This window comes from Electrona antarctica (assembly GCF_951216825.1).
Source record: "Electrona antarctica genome assembly, chromosome: 13".
Classification (NCBI taxonomy): Eukaryota; Metazoa; Chordata; class Actinopteri; order Myctophiformes; family Myctophidae; genus Electrona; species Electrona antarctica.
In genome coordinates, this window is record NC_136794.1 from 33,287,480 (window position 1) to 33,299,908 (window position 12,429).

The following is a 12,429-nucleotide window of genomic DNA, read 5'->3' on the forward strand; positions in this document are numbered from 1 at the left end:
ATAGTCAAAGCATGGCCAGGCCTATAGTGGTGTGACACTGCCACATACATGTGTGAAATAATGTATTTCCTGTCCTTGTATGAGTATTGAATATATTGGTTGAAACTATATATTAACCCTGAAATAGTGTAGGCTTACAGAGAATATAATATATTGTGTTTTGTGTAATCAATTTTCTGTTGACAAAATGACAAAGTTTGATCAAAGGGGGAGCTGTGGGGAAATGTATGTGAGCAATAGTTCCAGGAATAGTTCCAATTCCAGGAAGTGAACTGTCAGGAAGCTATAAAGGAACAGGAAGTGAGGCGCCGAGCCTGGGTTCCATTTTGGGCAGAAGAGTGTTTGCCATGGTTGTCAAACACACTCTTTTCAAGCCAACCAATACTAAGCAAATATCAGAACTTAATTCAAACCGATATACGTAGTTTGACCGAAGAACTTTGGGTAGGGGAAGCACAAAAGTTTGGTCTGACATTTCTGAGGCTTTGTGATCTGAACAAACAAACCAGAGTTTGTTAACAAATGAACTAGCGGAGGACTCCTGACTTAAAGGTTACATTTTCTTTTTTCCAATGAGCAATGCATTGCCTTTTTGTTTTATAACTTTGAGAACTACTTTATTTAACAAAAGAGAAGATCTACAATGTTTAGTTTACTTTTTGGGGATTACTTTGGGATACTTGACTCTGGGACACCTTTAAATAAGGGACATTGTGCAGGGAAAAACTGAAGTGAACATTTAATATACATTTTGAAGAGATTGATTGTTCAATTGTATTTTTGTTTGATCTACTTTAAATCAGATAAAGAATATTGCAATTTAATTTCAAAATAAATCGTTTGTTTCCTTTTTGCTATACAATACAGTTCGTTTCCAGTTCTTTATTTAATATAACTCAGACATGCATATAACTTTATGGTTCTGATTGTTTTAGTACAACTAGTTCATTTCTTTGGGCTTGTTTTCGTAATATCTGGCAACATACCTGCAGATGGAACCTGCCGGCTGGCAGCTGGCTGGCAAGCTTGACATGGTTTATTTAGCGATATTTGGGCGAAAATACAGCCTATTTTGGGCAACAATGTAGGCATACAACTGGACAAACGGACATGCACTTAATATTCTTCACTCTTCAGCGTGAGTAGCGCTAGTTTGGAAACTAGTTTATACTGTATGTAGTCTACATGGACGTTGATAGTGTTTTGAAGCTCAAACCAACTTCATTCAATTTCAAATGTATTGATATTCCACAGAAATGGCTAAAAAGTAACTGCAAGTGCAAGTCGGCACCATTTTGAAATGTCAGTTCTCCGTGAAACTTAAGCTTGAGAAAACAATACTTTCTTTACTGGGTGAGTAGCTATAACAACAACATTTGTACACTGTTGTGTTGGGGTGGTTAAAGGCCTACTAATGTACCATGTTGGATGTTGCCGCTCACATAACATAACAATGATAACATAACATAACAGGGTACGTCTTCCAAGTCCACAACGCCTGGCATGTGCAACGCGTGGGCTTTTAATTAAATAAGCTAGACTACAAACTAAAGTAGGACTAACCTGTACATCTTGTTATTCACTATAGCTGGCCTCCATCAAAGGGGAGTGCATGCATGGTGGTGGTACGCGCGCCTCTCATGGCGCTGTGACTTGAAAAAAATATAATAATATATATGCGTCTTAATTAACAATATTGGCTAAACATGTGGATAAGGGTTAATGCTATGAAGCTAATTGGCCATCTGACCAACGGAAGAGAGCTGCTTCATTGTGGCTGAGTCTGAATGATAGGTGTGACAAAAAAGTAGGCTAATATCCAAAATTCGTTTTTTAGTGTCACAAATTACTGATACAATAAAGTAATATTACAGTACATTTGAAATGAATAACGAGTAAAGGAGGAAACTCTTATGGATCAGAAGTCCATGGTCACATATAGCCGCCTTAAGTGAGCAGTCTTTATCGAAGTTGGCCATGGTAAAACAAACAAACAAATAACAATAATTGAATAATACACCTGAGACCCCATAGGTTAATACTCTTTTTTTTTTTTTACCTTTGATGTGGAAATGTTACCTTGATGTGCATTCAGATGGAGTGTTGCCCAGGGGGCCAGTTCCTGACTGCCAGAAGATGTCAACAAAGACAAAGCCAAGAACAAGACATATCTAAAGGTAAGCGCCTGTCTTATTTTTAACATGCTGCTGCTGCTGCTTCTACAACTGCTTCATGTGACTGTCATTGTATGTGTGTGGATGCTGTAACTAATTTGATCCAAACGATTGCTCTGCTTGTATTGGCATTCTCTTGAGCGCTGCCAAAGTTCGTGTACGCCTGTACGGCGTGGTCATTGGCATTTATTTCCGCATAGTAAAATGCGGCATTCATGGTCTCTGGAGAGGGGACTTTTTACAGATGGATAAAAAAAGGTCAGCGGCCGCTTTGATGTCCATGTGTGCACATGCCTGGTTATGGTTACCAGCGTTTCTCAGTCGAAAAGAGCCATATTATTGTCTGTAGTCAGTTGAGAGACTACAACGACCACAGGTCCTCCAATCAACACTTTTCATGAATCACTAGAGCCCATGTTCACGCTCAGTTGGAGAGCTCCCATTCGCATCGACCAAGGCGCTTTGTTACAGCCTCCTGGCCAAGGACGTCTGAGTGCTGCTCAGCACACCTCAGTTCATCTGATCAGCCCAATGAGGCGGCTAAAACCCTCACTGTGGTCCAAATCTCACTCTCACTCTGTCTTTGTAGTTCATCAGCATATACTGCAACCTTTTGGCCGTGGTCCCCATTTGAAAAGATTTATATAAAAGATGGGGGTCAAAAGTAGCAGATATGGCCTGGGCCGGTAAACCAGCCTGACGGCATGTCGCGGGTTCGAGTCCCGAGCCTGTCGGCCTTTGCCCTATGTCTTCACCCAATCGCTCTCCCCCTTTCCTGTCTAATTACTGTACCCTATCAATAAAAGCAAAACCCAAAATAAATCTTAAAAAAAAGAAAATGGCAGATATACAAGCTTGTAGATCTACTATTTTTTAATAGCCAAAGTGTACATGGATAAAGTGGTTAAAATGATTGGGAACTACTTCAGCTGGACCCCCAATGGCTGGAGCACCCCACTTTGAGGGCTCCCTCTTTGTAGTTCAGTTCAGCATACACTACACACACATACCTGCTCGTACAGTATTTTTGTATATTATATATTATAATTAATTTATTCATGATGATTCCACATTTTTGAGGGGCACTAGCCCCTCCTATAAACGGCTATAGTGTAGATTCTGTCTGAACACAAACATTAAATGCCATTGACAATGAATGGAGAATTTACGTCATATGTGCCTGAGCAAATCGGCTGTCGGTGTGTCTGTCGGTATGTCGGTGCAAACCCTTGGCTAATAAGGGACCACTATTATTGGTGACTTAACTACGGTATGTTTCAAGGTCGGTATAAGGTCAATAATGGGTTTAAAGGATTTAGAACAGCAGCTGTATTAGAGCGCCCCTCACTTCAAACGGGTGTGATTTTTGAACTGCAGACAGCTCCTCCCTCTATTTTTAAATTTGCTGCTACCTTTTTATACTACGACGTGGTTCTGTTATCTTTGCATTTGATTTTCAATGTATGCTATCCATCCATCCATCCATCCATCCATCCATCCATCCACTCTCTTAGTGTCTTCTCTCAGCCCTGACATTATATCTCATTCAATGACACAATGGCTACAGTACATATATGTTTACCCCAAAATAGGCTTAACCACAAAAGTTATGGTGAGCACTCTAACAAATGAGGTCCAGCTCCTCTCCTTCCGTGTCACTGAACCACAGCATGTTTGTACGGTATGTAAAGATGGCAGGCCGATCATAAAAGCTCCATTATATTGAAAGCAGTTCTAAGAGCTTTTTTTGGTCGTTGTTCTGACTCATAGAGCTAAGGGGATGACACGTGCCTTTTAATATCCCAACACATTTCTGGAGTTTAATAGGTTTTCAGCTGAAGTTGCAAATCACAAAGGAGTCGGGATGAGAAAGAATGATTCAGCATCTTTTCTCTCCATCTTACGGAAACTTATGATGATGTTGTCATGGCCACAGACACGCATACACACAGCGCAAACTTGACTTTGAATCGCAAGCTATTGGGTCCTATATCGCCGGGCACTGCCAACTCAGAGTATGAGTAGCACGCCTTGTGCAAATATGACCTGTGCCTTACCCTTAATGGATAATGGATTGCGCAGTCTTCTCTCAAAGGCACGGTGCTGCTCATATGGCACGGTCATTGGTTTCATTATTGTAACGCCCCCCCCAAACCACACCTATGCATAATAGCGGAGGAGGTGTTTTAGGGATTTAGGCTGGGGTACAAGATAGCAATTTCTACGGGGAACGCTTCTTACGCAATGCTAAATCCTCAAATTACGGAGTTAGTGCCTCTGACGCAAGAGCCCATAGTGATACCTCTCCCACAGAGAGGGAAAGTGCCCGCATCTCACTTCTAGAGGAAACGAACACCTTTTATGCATGCTTTGAGGATAAGACCCCAGCCATGGCTTTGCAGAAATACCAGGACCCCCTGCCCACTGGGGACCCCCTGCCCACTGGAAATACCAGGACCCCCTGCCCACTGGAAATATCTACTGCGCTGTGTGTAAAACCTTTAACCCATTCAGGCCTGACGTCGAAATTAAAAAAAAAGTTTTCTAAATCATGACAATTCTCGGAAAGATTTGAGGCACATTTTAACGGTTTTTCAAAAATAGCAGACCTACAAGTTCATAGCGCACCACTCGGTGGCGCGCTATGAGCTTGTAGATCTGCTATTTTTCAATAGCTAAAGTATAACAGAATGCTTGAAACACCAAAAGGGGTCCCCGCCCAAAATGGGTTAAAAGTCTTAATCCACACAAGGCACCTGGCCCAGACGGGACCCCGGCCGAGACCTGGGGGCATGCTCTGACCAGCTGGCAGACGTCATCTTCAACCTCTCCCTGCTGTAGTCTGTTAGTACCTGTGTGCTTCAGAAAGACCACCATTGTACATTGTACCCAAGGAAACTAGACTTCTCTTCTCTGCCTGAACAACTGCTGCCTGGTCACACTTTCCCCAGTCACCAAGAAGTGCTTCAAGCGAGAGTCCCATGTTGGCTCCTCTCTATCCCAACACACTATAGACCCGCACATACAGACAAAACCTGCCAGCACTATGTTCAGGTTAAGACTTTATCCTCAGCCCTTATTTTCGTCAGCTATGTTTGGTTCATACACTGGCATAACTAAATATATTATCTGTTGCCTCGCATGTAATTGCTCCTTATAATTAAAATTACACCCACACATGTGAACACACAAACAAATTCACACAATTCTGTTTATTCTTGGTGACATTGCCTTTTGTCTGCATATCTGTGTGTACTGTATGTGAGATATAAACGTTTCTAATTGACTTGTTGCGTTGACGATTGCATTCTCATTTGCCTAATTTGATGATCTCCCATTTGTGTTTTGTGGGCATCTAATTTAATCTCTTTTGATGTGTTTATGTATTTTTCAGTGGGGAGATGGTGTAGAGATGCTGTGCTTATTAGCAGCTCCTCATTGTGGGAGGGGATGCTAATTTCTAACTAAGAGGTACTGTAGTTAGTGTCCAAACGCTAATTTGTGAGGAGAGCGGAGCTAACATGGGAATAGAAAACTAGGGTAAATTAGGATGGAAATGGGTTGGGCCGGAGATAATCGATTCAGAAATGCGCAGTGGGTTGTGGAGCTGAAATCTAGATATCTGTGGACATAATCTGAGATAACTGGATCGCAATTTCATAGCAGCAGTAAAAAATTGTGTTAATGAAGGCCTTTCACATGACTGGATAAAATCCAGAGGATGTGTCAAATAAAATTAGGTTTGACATCAAACTCTGGGACAGGTAGCCAAAATAAAGGACACTTCATATAGTGTATTGGGCCATGCTGCTGTCATCACATCAGTGAGCCTTGGATAGATTGTTCTGGGTCTCTAATAGAAAGGTGCAGCGTCACTCATCACCCGGAAATGCTATTGTTATGATGCATTTTATATTCTGCAGTGGTGGACGTTGCATTTTATATTCTGCAGTGGTGGAAGTTAACTGAGGACATTTGCTCAAGTACTGTACTTGAAGCTGCACATCACCCCAATTGTATGTTCTATTGTATTTACTGGACTTTTTTTTTTACTTGAGTATTTCCATTTTTTATACTATCTTATCTCCACTACAGGGGGTATATGCCAATACTGTTTTACTTTTTACTCAAGTAAAAATGTGTATACAAAACTTGACTTGTACTTCCAACAGAGCATTGCTACTTTCACTAGTTAGGACATTGGAGTACTTGGTCCACCACTGGTTGACTGAGTTTGCAATGTTTTCACTGAGTGACCACTCTGTTCTGGTGATATAATATTCCTCTCATCAGGAGAGAAGGAATGTGATTGCTCTAAAAGCCTTATTAAGGCCCTAGCTGACACACTGAAATCATCAGACAAAAATATGTGCAGTCATTGTTTACAGTGGGTTGTAGGCTGTAGCCAGACCGTTGGTTGTGTCCAAACCTCTCGACACTTCTTTCAGAGCTTGGTTCTCTTTTGGAGCATCGACCCGCGGCACAGATCTCAAAACACAATATAATGCTGACACTTTTGTAAAATATTGCATATTCCACTGAGAAGAAAAGTTATGGCAACCATGTTCATTATTTTCGCTGCAAATAAATTGACCAGTCACGTGACATGCATGTCTGAAAACTGCAAAAAATGGGTATTTATTGAATAGTATACAATATAATTAAATATTCAAATTTGTTTTGACACAGAATCAAATGTTTTATTATTGCCATTGGCCAGGTTGGCCAGGTTCCAGTATTTCTGTATTTATATATATTTTTGGGGAAGTCTTTATAGGAAAAGATAATGGGTGGAACCACAAAATTACCACCACTGCTATGCTCTATACCAGGGGTGCCCAAAAGGTAGCTACCAGTAGATCACAAAGGCTGTGCAGGTAGATCACATGACATGCCCCTAAAGAGCATTTCTTTTTAATATATTGAAGAAAAAATAAAAAACATTTCTCCCCCTCTATTTCCCATTCCAAGTGCATTTGTCTTATACTGTACAGAATTTAACAAACTCTACTATTCAAAAGCCCCCTCAGGTACATATTTAAACTATTTTCAGCAATGGTATAATAATTGATTTGGTGGGTAGATCTTGCCGAGCTGGTCATTTTGAAAGTAGCTCAAGTCAAAAAGTGTGGGCACCCCTGCTCTATACACTTAAGTACAATAAGATAAGACTTTGCTGATCCTTCAGGCATCTTTTACTGTGTGTCACACACACACATCATATCTTATCCATGTCTCGAGACAGGGTGACATCAATCTGACCTTAATTCTTAACATGCCTCTGGTTTATTGTAGCACTTCACTCTGAAGCACATTTCCTATAATAATCTGTGTTGCCAAGTCTGCTTATTATAAGCGACTTTGGGCTTGTTATACTGTAAAGTTGCTTGTAAATTATGTGGTTGCAGCTTTTGGTGCTTGTTTCGAAAGTGTATAGTTGCTTACATGTTGGGCTTCCTTCCTAATGTTGTTTAAATTGTCAAACATGTCCATGTCAAGGACCCCCACATTGGTAGAAATGTGTCCGTGGACCCCCATCTGAAAATATTTGGTGCCAGGGACCCCCATACAAGATTTGTGTTGTTAAACTTTAACACAAATCTTTGTTAAAGTTTAACAAAAATCTCTTAAACATTCTCTTTAACATTCTCTGTCTCACCAACTTCTAGCTGGTGAAATAATAGTGAAATTAAACTGGTACAGTAGGCTACTTGTTTTGTAGGGGACACCCTGGAACACCCTCAAGGACACCTGGGTTCCCTAGACCCCACTATGGGACCCACAAGAGAAATTTTGATGTCTCCCCTGGACCCACTGAGTGAATATTGGCAAGCTCACAATATGTCGCATCGCCTAATGAGTGGCAAAGAAGTACTTTCTGGCTTTGACGACCCACACATCCAAACAGAAAAGTCCTATCTGATTGCATTAAACGACGTTAAAAAAAATCGTTAAACTTAATTTGCCACTCACTTTATGCATGCATAAAGCATACCCTCTATAGGGTTGTGTATAGGTTTTAATGGATGTGAAGTGAACCAAACTTTAGTTGGCAAGTGTTAATCCAGTAATGTGAAAGCCAACATTCGCACACAGAATAGTAGATGCACTACATCGACTCTGCATACCCTTTTACACATCTCTCGCTCTGTGTTTCCCGCTCTCTGCCTACAGCCTGCACTCCTTTTTTCCGCTTTTTTCTTCTCTTTCTCTCCCTCGGAGGCAAAGACGGGGCTTCCCTGTGTTTCTCCCAGGGGCGCATGACTGTGATGCTAATTTGGTGTTGACACGCCGGGTTGAAGGAACGCCGTCTCCCTCCCTAGTCGACTCGGGGAAACACTCTAGTTTCTTTTCTTTTCTCTTTTTTTTTGCACGCAGTTACTCTCTTTCCCTTCATCTTGTGTTTTTTCATGCTCGGCGCTGCAGCGAATACATTGATGGTGCTCTCTGGCTTCCGCGAGGAATACGCCTTTTACCGATCCGTATGCCTCTTACCCCCCCCCCCCCCCCTTCTCCCCAAATCCCCCCCTCCCAAAAAAATCCATCCAAACGAGGAAATAAATGGGCGATATCGCCCCCTTCCTTCCACCCTTCGCCTCATCTCGCACGCCCCAGATGGCAGCTCTGTGCTGTTGGGCCGCCGTGTGTTGACAAGCTAAAAGGATGAGGAGGAGGAGGAGGAGGGGTAGGGGGGTGCTGCTGGCATTAGCATTGTCATTAGCAGATGCCAACGCACAACCTGTGAACTACAAAGACTGCTGGGGTTCAAAGGCTCTCCCGTACGCCCACGTAAACACCTCCTCTGGAGAGCAGGAGAGGTGATGGAGACAGCATGGGGGTGGCAGCCAGGTAGAGATGGGAGAGTGTGTGTCTGTTTTAAGAGGAAACTCTGAAAGAGAAAATAGAGTGACTAATAGACGGAGAGGGAAATATAGTGAATGAGGGGGAAAAAGATGCCGATACTCTTAAAGGAACCAGGCCAAACAGGAGTGCAACGAAAGCGTGTGAGAGAGAGAGTAAAAGGAAATGGTGGTGAAAAAAGCACCGCGCTTTCTTGCCTTTGGATCTAATGCCCCACTGCCTTCTCTCTCTCTCTCTCTCTCTCTCTCTCTTTCTCTCTCTCACTTTAGTGCGGTGTTTATTCATTTGAATAAGCTGCGCTGCAAGTTGCCTATCCTAGTGGGAATGTTTTTTCGGGAAGGAACAGAATTCTATTAAGATTCCCCAATGAGGCTTTGGTGATCTAATCCCTGCCAAATCCATTCAAGTGAACACTGGGAATTTAAGCTATGGTGCCTTCGCATTGTGTTTTGCATGATAGGTTTTGCATTAGTGTGTGTGTGTGTGTGTGTGTCTGTGTGTCTGTGTGTGACATCTTTTGCATTATGGCATGTGCGACACTGTGATGGTAATGCGTGTTGTCATGGTGATTGATGTGAGATGAGAGCTAGTGAAGAGGTGAGACACTTTCTCTGTAAACCCATGAAACCTTTTTGCACCGTCAGTTCAGCCAATAATATTCGTTCTTTTGTTGCTGCTGCCGTGTGCAGGCTGTGATCTTCTGTATGTGCCTGTGTTCCTATATTAACCACCTAAACCCCATATGGTTGAGCGGAGTCCCTCAGGGCTCTATACTATTGTCTTGTCTGTGTTCTCTCATTGTGGAGAAAGCTTTAGCTGAAAATAGCCGACAAACTCACACCTCGTCGAGGTTGTTCTGCTACTTTCTGTGAAAGGGAAATATCAACATCGATTCTAAATATTGAATCTCTTTTATTTAAATGTGTAAACACTTGGTGTTACGGGAACAAAGAAGCCTTGTCTGTCAAATGTGATTAAAATAAAATAATATGAAATATATAACAAACGCATGAGGGATATTCATGCATATGTAAAAAATGATTTGATGCAATTTGAAAGGATACAATAATATCTGATAGTTTGTTATAGACATGAATTTCCATTATCAATTTAAATATGAGGGTTATATAACAGTGGTTATCAACAATTGATCGTTTTTGTTTTAGTTTTTTTATTAAATGATTTGATTATAAAAAACGATTGTGACACGGTGACAGCTTCAGCTAACACACTTGTGAATATCCTGTGTCGTGGTTCTCCTAGTCCAATTTCCTTCTTTAATTTGATAAGCAAACTCCGGCGCACATTTGTCGGTGAAATGCTGTGTACTTGATGTATCTTGTACCTCAGCTCTAATGCATTTATCATGTCACGAAAGAAGAGATCGCTCTCAATTACACTGTAAGATTGTACGTCCTTAATAATAAAATAAAACGGTCTATAGATGCTGTTGCATTACATTAGACTTCGCCGAGATGTGGGGTTGTGTCTTGGGTCTTATACTACTCTAGCATCCATAGGACCTTCGTCATCCGCACGCACAGGTGACACCATTCTGTCTCACCAAGTGAATGGTATAAAGGTGCGTTCAGACTTGGATGGTTAGAGCGGCTCGATAACATATACAAAGTCAATGTAAAGACGAGAACTTGCGCGAGCGCCGCGAACGGGCGCGGCGCGAGCTGACGCTGCACAAACTGGACGAACCGAGGCGAATATCTAAATTCAAGTCTGAACGCACCATAGTTGTTATGCTACTGCAGTATTTAATCCCTGCTATACACACCGTATAAACTAAAGGGCCAGACCTTTGTCCGATTATCCTCACCAAATGTCTTCCAAACTTAGATCTTAGATTAGATATTAGAGTAAATATTGTTGTTGTAGGTTTACCTCCAAAGCGCTGTTCTAATGAAAATATCCAACATGAGACGAGATTGCGAAGTGCACTCTTTTCAGTACCGGCCCATCGGCAGATTCAGATATCGTATATACAGGGGTGGGCTCTGTGTGTCAATGTACTGTAGTTGCTGTGTTAACTTTAAAACTGCTTTCCTATTGTATTCATATATCTGTAAATCTTGTAACCCCTATTATCATTCCTGTTTGAGTGGGACATATTTCCTATAGGCCTAGGGAGATGCGGCGAGGATAGTGAGAAACAACAGCTTTTTCTGATGTTTTGACTGATATTGTATACTTTTTAGGCTGTTTGCCGAAATGCGTCATGTGTTCTCAAATAAACATGAGAAATTGCATCTGAGTCAGTCTTGCACATTTTAATTTGGAGTGCCGCTTTTTCCACTTAGCTGGTTTATTAGTTAAGCTGAGCACCCACTGCCTTAACCAAGGGCAGTTTGCAGAGGAAGTGCACCTGTTCTTCCTTCTTCATTGTGTAAAAAGAATCGAGACATTTTCAAAGAATTCTGGAAACACTGCTGCTGAGAGAGATGTGAGCTAGTAGAGAGATGTCTGGACCAGCAGGTGTGTGTAATTCATACCCACTCATCGCAGCATTGCAGTGGACCCCCACATAGCAACTCCGTTCCAACGGGAGACACCTGCTACAATTACAGCCGTAACAGATTCCGTTGCTGTCGGGCAGAAAGCATTTCCGTATTTAAAATTCTAGATTTTTTTTTTTTTGTAAATTTATACTAAAACGTCCAATCTACAAAAAGAGAAATCGGAGTACCACCACCACTGCATATCGTTGCTGTCGGGCAAACCTCTTATCTCCATATTTTCACTTTTGTGTTTTTCCATAAATGTATGGCTTAGTTGATCATACTACAGGCAGCAGCGTCACACAAAAGTATCAAAAATAGCAGATGCACAAGGTAAAAATGCGGCTTGAAGCGATGCAGTTTGAGCTTGTAGATCTGATATTTTTTAAATTTGAATCCTATAAAGTAACAGTTTTGGACATGAGGTTTACACCCGACAGATATGATGTAATGTACTTATTGATTCATATTCCTTCCAGCAGGCCTGTGCCCTGTGCTGCACATAGAAACATGTGGGTGGCTGCAGCCACTTACTGCACAACATTCACCATTTGTTACACACACACACACACACACACACACACACACACACACACACACACACAATAGGACTTCCACTTGCGTACGTGTGGTTTGTCGTCACGGGTCGGGTATAGATGTAGACAGAATGGCGAACACTTGGCGAGCACTCTGTCAATTGGTCCTATATGCAATTATTTTGTTTTGAAAGCCTGGCTGGTTAGAGCCAGGAACAGAAAATGACAGTAATCCACATAATAAGGCTGCAATAGCAGGTGTGTGGAAACGGGTCCTCTGCTGCTGAATGCGTGTTGTCATTACCTCAGGAGAACTCTGGCTTAGATACGCTGCAGACCTCATGCAAGACG

General features: G+C 41.8%; 1 long non-coding RNA gene across 2 annotated transcripts in view; it reads left to right on the forward strand.

The window, feature by feature from the left end:
* Nucleotides 1–415: 415 nt before the first annotated feature.
* Nucleotides 416–12,429, forward strand: part of LOC306935472 — a 146,094-nt gene continuing 134,080 nt past the window's right edge. The window contains exons 1-2 of one of the 2 annotated variants that reach the window (XR_013791393.1): nt 416–552; nt 2,096–2,177. This is a non-coding gene — a long non-coding RNA (uncharacterized lncRNA). Of the gene's footprint in view, nt 553–1,255; nt 1,354–2,095; nt 2,178–12,429 lie in introns of those variants that run through there. The other variant, XR_013791394.1, reaches the window with a different exon arrangement.